Source organism: Spermophilus citellus, assembly GCF_964194105.1.
Source record: "Spermophilus citellus genome assembly, chromosome: 8".
NCBI lineage: Eukaryota > Metazoa > Chordata > Mammalia > Rodentia > Sciuridae > Spermophilus > Spermophilus citellus.
This window is the reverse complement of record NC_138189.1, coordinates 113,544,127-113,554,183: the sequence shown is the minus strand read 5'-3', so window position 1 is coordinate 113,554,183 and position 10,057 is coordinate 113,544,127.

Here is a 10,057-nt window from a genome sequence, read left to right as displayed (position 1 = left end):
GCCTAAAAAAAAAAAAAAAAAACCTCAGGATCCTGTTAGTTGTATATGTTTGCCTTAACAACTTTCAAAGTTCAACTATTGTTTGACATTATCCTCCTAAATGTAAAGAAGCCAAATACAAAAGGAAAATGGCATGAAATTTCTTCAAGTATTTATTTTTCGTTCTATTCTGGGATATGAAACACGAAGAATAAGTTCACGTTTTGACAAGATCTCAAAATTCTTAGCCATGAAGCAAAAGTAGAAAAGCATCTGCACAGTTAGTTATACCAAAAGTGTGTGTATTGTGCTTCCTCACTGATTTATATAGTACAGGAGAAGGTTAAGGTAATGAGGGACCCTGGCATAATGGCTCATACCTGTAATCTCAGCAGCTTGAGAGGCTGAGGCAGGAGGATCATGAGTTCAAAGCCAAGCTCAACAACTTATCAAGGCCCTAAGCAATTCAGCAAGATCATGTTTCTAATTTTTTTTTTAAGGGCTGGGGATGTGACTCAGTGGTTGAGAACACCTGGTTTCAATTTCCAGTACAAAAGGAAAGAAAGAAAAGAAACAAAATAACAGAAAGAAAGAAAGTAAGTTAGTTAAGAATAATTGTAAATGAAAAAATTATAGATAATTAATTAATTTGAATCATTATTTTGTCTTAAATTATTGAATTTTTTTGAGTGTTTGTATGTGTAAAAAGTCTTGAAACAAGTCAAAATTCCAAAAATTTAAAAGGGTAAAACTGGGCTGGGGTTGTGGCTCAGAGGCAGAGCACTTGCCTAGTATATGTGAGTCACTGGATTTGATTCTCAGCACCACATATCAATAAATAAAATAAAGGTCTATTGACAACAACAACAAAAAAATTTTAAATAAAAATAAAAGGGTAAAATTGGAACATATTTTTATAAATACCAATAAATATTAAGAAAGAATCATAAAGAATATCTTGAAAAAATAATTTCACTTACAGTAAAAATGTTCAATCCTAATACTTTCTGTTTTACCTAATTTTCTAAGCCTCCAAAATTTTTACTTTTAGACCTGTGGATACACCAGAGGTACTGTGAGAATAGACTCCACTACAGTTCAAAAGTGAGTTCATTGATCTGGTCTTTAATCAACTATTAGCATATAATTCGCCTGAAATTAGAATACCTGTATATTTAGAGAGACAGAGAGTGAGAGAAAAAGAAAGATTTTTCTAATGTATTTTTTTTTAAATTGTATTTAACTATTTCTACCATTTAACTAGTTCTACCAACAAATCCAACTACAAGGTTGTCAATCTCAGCATTGTCAAGGATTTTTGTTTGTTATGCTTTCCTTTTCACAGTTTATCCAGATTGTCTCCTTATATGAGCAATAAACTTTGAACTCTGCTTTTCAGCAGTGAATTAAAATTTGGTGCTTCCTTCTTCATATCTCTCTCTAAAGCAACTCTTTTATTACATCTTGATTTCCATGACTTCATTGGGCTTCACCTGGTGTGGCCTGCCAACCCTAATGAATGTAAATTTTAAGATTTGCTGTTCAGTCAAAATATAACATAAAAGTCAGTTTCTAGCTACTCAAACTTAACCAAAACTGTACTCTTTGCCTTCCTTTTTTAGTTGACATAGAGATCTAAAATCAAGAACATTGTTTTATTTTGTGTCTTAGACCATGGCATGCTGTTGAATATATTGCCAACTATGTTTGCCTGGCAAAGTTGAAACCTATTGTTTAAATTGAAAGTATGTGATAATTAAATGGGTGCAATTCTGCACACAATAATTTACAGAATATTAAGTTACTTGTTCTCATCATTATATCAAGAATCTAGTCTTCCAATTTGAATCTAGAGTTGTTTGCAATATGCCACACTGTGTCCAACACCTGTTGATTCTTTACTAACATGCAACTCAAAACAGTCTCCAGCCGGCAGCATCTTCATCACCCAGTTCCTCTTAGAAATGCTGATCTCAAGGCACAACCTAGAATAGCTGAAATACAAGCCACATTTTAACAAAATTGCCAGATAATCTCTAAGTGAAATAAAGTCTTTAAAGCTTTATCTTAGTACATTTCCTATGTAAGCTAAAGTAAATTTCATTCTTACTTAAATTCCAGATCTATGTACATTATTTTATTTTCTGGGAAAATAAATGACCTTCTACTTAAGTGAAAAGTACTGGATTCTGTCCATTCATATTTTTTTTAATCTAAGCCCATTTGAAAATCATTCATTTATTTACATACTAACATTTTTGTATTCTCAAATAATTATTAAGAACTTAATATTAGCAGGCATTATTCTAGATTCAGGAAATTTCAGAGTGATGAGAGAAAAAAAATTTTCCCTCATAAAAATTACATTATATATGAGAAGGCAAACAATAAACAAGATTAATAACTCAAGCATACTGTAGGGTAAATGTAACTCACACATACTGTGGGGCAAATGGTAAAAGAGATAAGAACAATAGCAAAGCAGTAAAGAAGGGCAAAGAGTGTCAGAGTGAACTTGGGGTTGCAAAGTTAGAGAAGATTGTCAGCAATTTTGAACTAATTGATTTCTTTCAAAGCACATTTACTTTTTATTATTTTAATTCCTATCGCCAATTAGAAAACACCAAACCCTGATATTCAACTTTAATTTCTTACCAGTGTTTTGGATCCAGACACATAACAATCTTTACGCAAAATTCCTGAACATTTTGACTGAAGTGAGATGAAATCTTAGAATAGTTTTGATTCACATTTCTCTAATTGTTAGAGATGATGAACATTTTTTCATATGTTTGTCTATTAATTGTTTTTCTTCTTCTATGAATATCTGTTTAGTTCCTTTAGCCCATTTATTGACTGGATGATGATGATGATTATTATGATGATGATTAGGTGTTTAGTGTTATGAGTTCTTTCTGTATCCTGGAAATTAGTACTCTAAGTTTCATGTGGTAAATATTTTTTTCCCATTCTGTAGGCTCTCTCTTCATGTTATTGACTATTTTGTTGAGAAGAAGCTTTTATTGATAAGAAGCTGAGAAGAAGCTTTTTAGTTTGAATCCATCACATTTATTAATTCTTGATTTTTCTCATACATTGCTGGTGGGGACTGCAAATTTGTGCAACCATTATGGAAAGCAGTATGGAGGTTCTTTGGAAAACTTGGAGTGGAATTACCCATTTGATCCAGCTATCCCACTCCTTGGTCTATACCCAAAGGACTTAAAATCAACAGACTACAGTGATGCAACCACATAAATATTTATAGCAGCTCCATTCACAACAGCTAAACTATGGAACCAACCTAGATGCCCTTCAACAGATCAAAGGATAAAGAAAATGGAATATTACTCAGCCTTAAAGAAGAATGAACTTATGGCATTTGCAAGTAAGTTAATGAAACTAAAGAATATCATGCTAAGTGAAATAAGCCAATCCCCTAAAAACCAAAAGCCAAATGTTTTTTTTTTCTGATAAGCAGATGCTGATCCATAGTGGGATGTGGGTAGGGAAGAATGAAGAAATTTTGCATGGTGCAGAGGGTAATGAGGGAGCGGGTAGGGATATGGGGATGGGAAAGACAGTAGAATGAGACAGACATTATTACCCCATATATATGTATGATTACTACTGATATGACTATGCACTGTGTAGAGGCAGAGGAATGAGAAATTGTGCTCCATTCATGTACAATGTGTCAAAATGCATTCTACTGTCATGTATAACTAACTAGAACAAATTTAATAATTTTTGAAATACAATAAAATTTATGGTTATGTAGTCAAAAAATTCCTAAACATTTAACATCATCAATTTCTTATTATCAAATTAGTAGTCTAACATCTGATGAAAACTCTTGTGATCTTGCTATTTTTTTCTCAACCCCTTCTGAAGTCCACAAGTGAGAAAACTTTATGTGTTATTAAGTTCTGTCAAATTCACAATGACTCCCTCTCCAACAACTTCTTTATCTTTGTGGCTCCTTTAGGTGCCTTTGTATGGCCTCAACATATCTGGAGCTCAACTCTATTTTAAATCCTGCAAAATAATAAAATAATAATAATAATAATAATAATAATAATAATAATAAATGAAATCATTAGTGAGCAATGTAAACTTTATAGAAGATTTAATAACAGAGAAAAAGAACAATATTTGCTTTACACAGTCACAGATTGGGTTCTCTAAATGGAAGATTTCTCTGTAGGAGTTCAGTTGGAAAGTGCTGTCAAAACACACTAGAAAGACAGTAATAAAGCAAGTTTACAAAGAGGAAGAATTTGAATTGTGATACTTAGGTTGTTAAAGAAACCTCAAACAACTGCAGCAGTGGGAGTTCTAAGGTTGAGGTGGTTCTTTGGAGACATTCTTTTTTATTGTTATTAAATTATTTATTTATTCTAATTTGTTAAAGATAACGGCAGAATGTAATTCATTTCATATTACACAAATAGAGCACAAATTTTCAAGTCTCTGGTTGTACTTAAAGTATTTTCACACCATTCATGTCTGTATACAAGTACTTAGGCTAATGATGTCTAACTCATTCCACCATCTTTTCTACCCCCAAACCCCCTTCCTACCTCTCCCTCCCCTTTGCCCTATCTAAAGTCCCTCCATTACTCCCATGCCACCCCATCGCCATTATGAGTCAGCATCCTCATATCAAAGAAAACATTCTGCCTTTGTTTTTTTTGAGATTGGCTTACTTCACTTAGCATTATATTCTCCAACTCCAACCATTTACCTGAAAATACCATGATTTATTCTCTTTTAGTGGTGATTAATGTTCCATTGTGTATACATACCAAAGTTTCCCTATCCATTCATCTACTGAGGGCATCTGGGTTGGTTCCACAATTTAGCTATTGTGAATTGTGCTGCTATAAACATTGATGTGGCTGTGTCCCTGTAGTATGCTGTTTTTAAGTCCTTTGGATATAGACCTAGGAGTGGGATAGCTGGGTCAAATGGTGGTTCCATTCCAAGTTTTCCAGGGAATCTCCATACTACTTTCCAGATTGACTGCACCAATTTGCAGTCCCACCAGCAATGTATGAGTGTACCTTTCCCCCCAAATCCTTGCCAGTTTGTATTCTTGATAGCTGCCATTCTGACTGGGGTAAGATGAAAGAAATCTTAGAATAGTTTTGATTTGCATGTCTCTACTTGCTAGAGATGTTGAACATTTTTTCATATATTTTCTGATTGATTGTATATCATCTTCTGAGAAGTGTCTGTTCAGGTCCTCAGCCCATTTATTGATTGGGTTATTTGTGTTTTAGGTGTTAGGGTTTTTGAGTGCTTTATATTTCCTAGAGATTAGTGCTCTATCTGATGTGCTTGTGGTAAAGATTTGCTCCCATTCTTTAGGCTCTCTGTTCACCTCACTGATTGTTTCTTTTGCTGAGAAGAAGCTTCTTAGTTTGAATCCATCCCTTTTATTGATTCTTGGATATAATGCTTGTGCTATCTGAGTCTTTTTAAGGAAAAGGGGACCTAATTTGACATGATGAAGATTTGGGCCCACTTTTTCTTTCATTAGGCACAAGGTCTCTGGTTTAATTCCTAGGTCCTTGATCCACTTTGAGTTTTGTGCATCATAACATATAGAGGTTTAATTTTATTTTGTTACATGTAGATTTCCATTTTACCCAGCACCATTTGTTGATGAGGCTATCTTTTCCCCAATATTTGTTTTTGGTGTCTTTGTCTAATATGAGAAAACTGTAATTATGTGTGTTTGTTTCAGTGTCCTCTATTCTGTACCATTGGTCTACAGGTCCATTTGGGTGCCAATATCATGCTGTTTTTGTTACTATTGCTCTGTAGTCTAGTTTAAGATTTGGTATAGTGATGCCACCAGCCTCACTCTTATTGCTAAGGATTGCTTTGGCTATTCTCGGTCTCTTATTTGTCCAGATGAATTTCATGATTGCTTTTTCTATTTCTATTAGGAATGTCATTGGGATTTTGATTGGGATTGCTTTGAATCTGAATAGTGCTTTTGGTAGTATGGTCATTTTGACAATATTAATTCTGCCTATCAGAGAACAAGGTAGATCTTCCCATCTTCTAAGGTCTTCTTTAATTTCTTTCTTTTGCATTCTATAGTTATCATTGTAGAGGTTTTTCACTTCTTTCATTGATTCCCAAGTATTTTATTTTTATTATTTTTTGAGACTATTGTAAATGGGGTGGTTTTTCTAGTTTGTCTTTTTGAGGATTTGTCACTGATGTACATAAATGCCTTTGATTTATGGATGTTGATTTTTTATCCTGCTACTTTGCTGAATTCATGTATTAGTTCTAGAAGATCTCTGGTGAAATTTCTTGGGTCTTCTAGATATAGAGTCATAATGTCAGCAAATAGTGATAATTTAAATTCTTTTTTTCATATCCTTATCCCCTTAATTTCTTTTTTCTGTCTAATTGCTCTGGCTAGTGTTTCAAGAACTATGTTAAATAGATTTGGCAAAAGAAAGCATCCCTATCTTGTTCCAGTTTTTAGTGTGAATGCTTTCAATTTTTCTCCATTTAGAAAGATGTTGGCCTGGGGCTTAGCATAGATAGCTTTTACAGTGTTGAAATATGTTGCTAAAATCCCTAGTTTTTCTCATGTTTTTAACATGAAGGGGTGTAGTATTTTGTCAAATGCTTTCTCTGCATCTATTGAGATGATCATATGATTGTTATCATTGAGTCTATTGATGTGATGAATTACATTTATTGATTTCCATATGTTGAGACAATCCTGCATCCCTTGGATTAACCCTACTTGATTGTGTTGCATGATCTATTTGATATGTTTTTGTATTCGATTTGCCAGAATTTTATTGAGAATTTTTGCATCTATATTCATTAGAGATATTGGTCTGAAGTTTTGTCTCTTTGATGTGTCTTTGTTTGGTTTTGGATATTGGCCTCATAGAATGTGTTTGAAAGTGTTCCCACTTTTCTATTTCATAGAATAGTTTGAGAAGTATTGGTTTTAGTTCTTCTTTAAAGGTCTTGTAGAACGCAGCTGTCTATCCATCTGGTCCTGGGCTTTTCTTGGTTGGTAGGCTTCTGATGGCATCCTCTATTTTCATGCTTGAAATTGATTTGTTTAAGTTGTGTCTATCATCCTGATTTAATTTGGTCATATCATATGCCTCTAGGAATTTGTTGATCCCTTTGATATTTTCTATTTTATTGGAGTATAAATTTTCAAAATAATTTTTAATTATCTTCTGTATTTCTGTAGTGTACATAGTGATATTTCATCACAGATTTTAGTAATTTGATTTTTCTCAATCCTTCTCTTTGTTAGCGTGGCTAATGGATTATCAATTTTATTTATGTTTTCAAAGGAATAACTTTTTGTTATTTCATTTTTTTCAATTATTTCTTTTGTTTCAGTTTCATTGATTTCAGCTCTGATTTAGTCTATTTCTTGTCTTCTACTGCTTTGAGAGTTGATTTGTTCTTTTTCTAGGGCTTTGAAAATGTAATGTAATGTTACATTAGATGTAATGTAATGTAATGTTAGGTAATTTATTTGTTGACTTTTTTCTTCTTTGAAGGAATGAAATCCATGCAATGAACTTTCCAGTTAGAATTTCCTTCATAGTGTCCCAGAGATTTTGATATGTTGTATCAGTGTTCTCTTTTACCTTTAAGAATTTTTTAATCTCCTCCTTGATATCTTTTGCAACCCATTTTTATTCAATAGCATATAATTTAGTCTCCAGGTGTTAGAGTAGCTTTTATTTTTTATTTTATAATCGATTTCTAATTTCATTCCATTGAAGTCTGACAGAATGAAAGGAAGTATCTCTACATTTTGTATTTACTAAGAGTTGCTTTGTGACATAATATATGGTTATTTTAGAGAAGGATCCATGTGCTGATGAGAAGAAAATGTATTTGCTTGTTGATGGATAATATATTTTATATGTGTCATTTAATTCTAAGTTATTGATTGTATTATTGAGTTCTATATTTTCTTTGTTTAGCTTTTGTTGGGAAGATCTATTTAGTGGTAAAGAGGTATGATAAAGTCCCCCACAATTATTGTGTTGTGGTCTATTTGACTCCTGAACTTGAGAAGAGTTCGATTGATGAACATAGATGCTCCATTATTTGGGGCATATATACTTATAACTGTTATATCTTGTTGATGTATGATTCCCTTAAGCAGTACAAAATGTCCATCTTTATCCATTTTGATTAACTTTGGCTTGAAGTCTACTTTATTTGATATAAAGATGGAACCCCCTGCTTGTTTACACAGACCATGAAAATGGTATTTTTTATCCTAACCTTTCACCTTTAGTATTTGGCTGTCTTTCTTATGAGACTCTTGAAGGCACTGTATTTTGGGGTCTTTTTTTTTAATCTAATCTACCAGTCTACGTATTTTGATTGGTGGGTCTAGGCCATTAACACTAAGGGTTATTATTGAGACATGATTTGTATTTCTGGTCATTTTTGTTTATTTTTGGTATTTTACTTGACTTGGTTTCTCCTTTGGTTGGCTTTTCCTTTATTGTAGTTCTTCCCATTGCATATGTTCATCGTTGTTTTTCATTTCCTACTCATGGGATATTTTGCCAAGAAAGTTCAGGCTTTCTTGCTATAAATTCTTTTAGCTTTTGTTTATTATGGAAAGTTCCTATTTTGTCATCAAATCTGAAGCTTAATTTTGCTGGATATACTATTCTTGGTTGGCATCCATTATCTTTCAGAGCTTGTTATATGTTGTTCCAGGGTCTCATGGCTTTGAGGGTCTGAGTTGAAAAATCTACTGAGATCTGAATTACCCTTATAGGTAATCTGATTTTTCTTTCTTGTGGCCTTTAAAATTCTGTGTTTATTCTGTATGCTAGGCATGTTCATTATAATGTGTCTTGGTGTAGATCTGTTATAATTTTTGTACATTTGGTGTCTTATAGGCCTCTTGTATTTGATTTTCCAATTCATTCTTCATGCTTGGAAAATTTTCTGATATTATTTCATTGAAGAGACTGTGCATTCCTTTGGTTTGAATCTCTGAATCTTCCTCTTTTCCAATAAGTCTTAAATTTGGTCTTTTGATGGTATAATATAATTCTTGGATATTCTGTTCATGATTTCTTACCATCTTCACTGTGAGACCAACTTTATTTTCAAGATTGAATATTTTGTATTCATGGTCTGAGGTTCTGTCTTCCAAGTAATCTAGTCTGTTGGTAATGCTTTTTATTGAGGTTTTTATTTGGCTTATTTTTTCTTTCATTTCAAGGATTTCTGGGTTTTTTTTCATAATCTTTATCTCTTTTTTGAAATAATCTCTTGCTACCTGTATTTGCTGTCTTATACCTTTGTTGGTGTAATCTCTTTGTTGAAGTGATTGATTTTTGCCTGTATCTGCTCACTTAGATCATTATTTAATTGCCAGATTATTTTAGTTATGTATATTCTGAACTCCTTCTCTGACATTTCATCTACTGTGCTACCTATGAATTCTATTGTTGTAGTATCTTGGTTTGTTTGGGGCACTTTCCTCCCTTGTTTTTTCATGATATCTACGTGTCTTCCTCTCTTGCAGTGTAGATCTGAGGTATTACAGCTTCTGCACTATTGTCTTATAGTGTCCCTGCAGGTTACCAATACCTCACCTTTAAGGGGGAGATTAATATTACTGCACTCAATATACCCAATGTGAGCCATCCATAGATCAGTTAGCTTCTATTTTTACATTTACAGTTTTGTTGCTATAATCAGAAATGATGAGTTTGGTCATCTTCTACCAGATAGTCAATAGGTTTATATAATCTTTTACAGTTTCTAATGGTAAAAGGGGGGTCTGGGGGTTGGCTGAGATGTTATGAGGTAGCACGTAAGAATATAGGAGCATTAGAGTATATGACTAGTGAAAGGGTAATCATAAGAAGTTGGCTGTTATTAGGAGAAACAAGAGAGAGGCAACCCCATGCAAGACTCCCTGTTTCCTCAGAACAGGATAACTGTTAGCACACGTAGTACAGATACCTCTGGTGCAGCTAGGCCCACAGGGACCTTGGTGACATCTTACCAGGTCCTTTTTTGTCCCTTG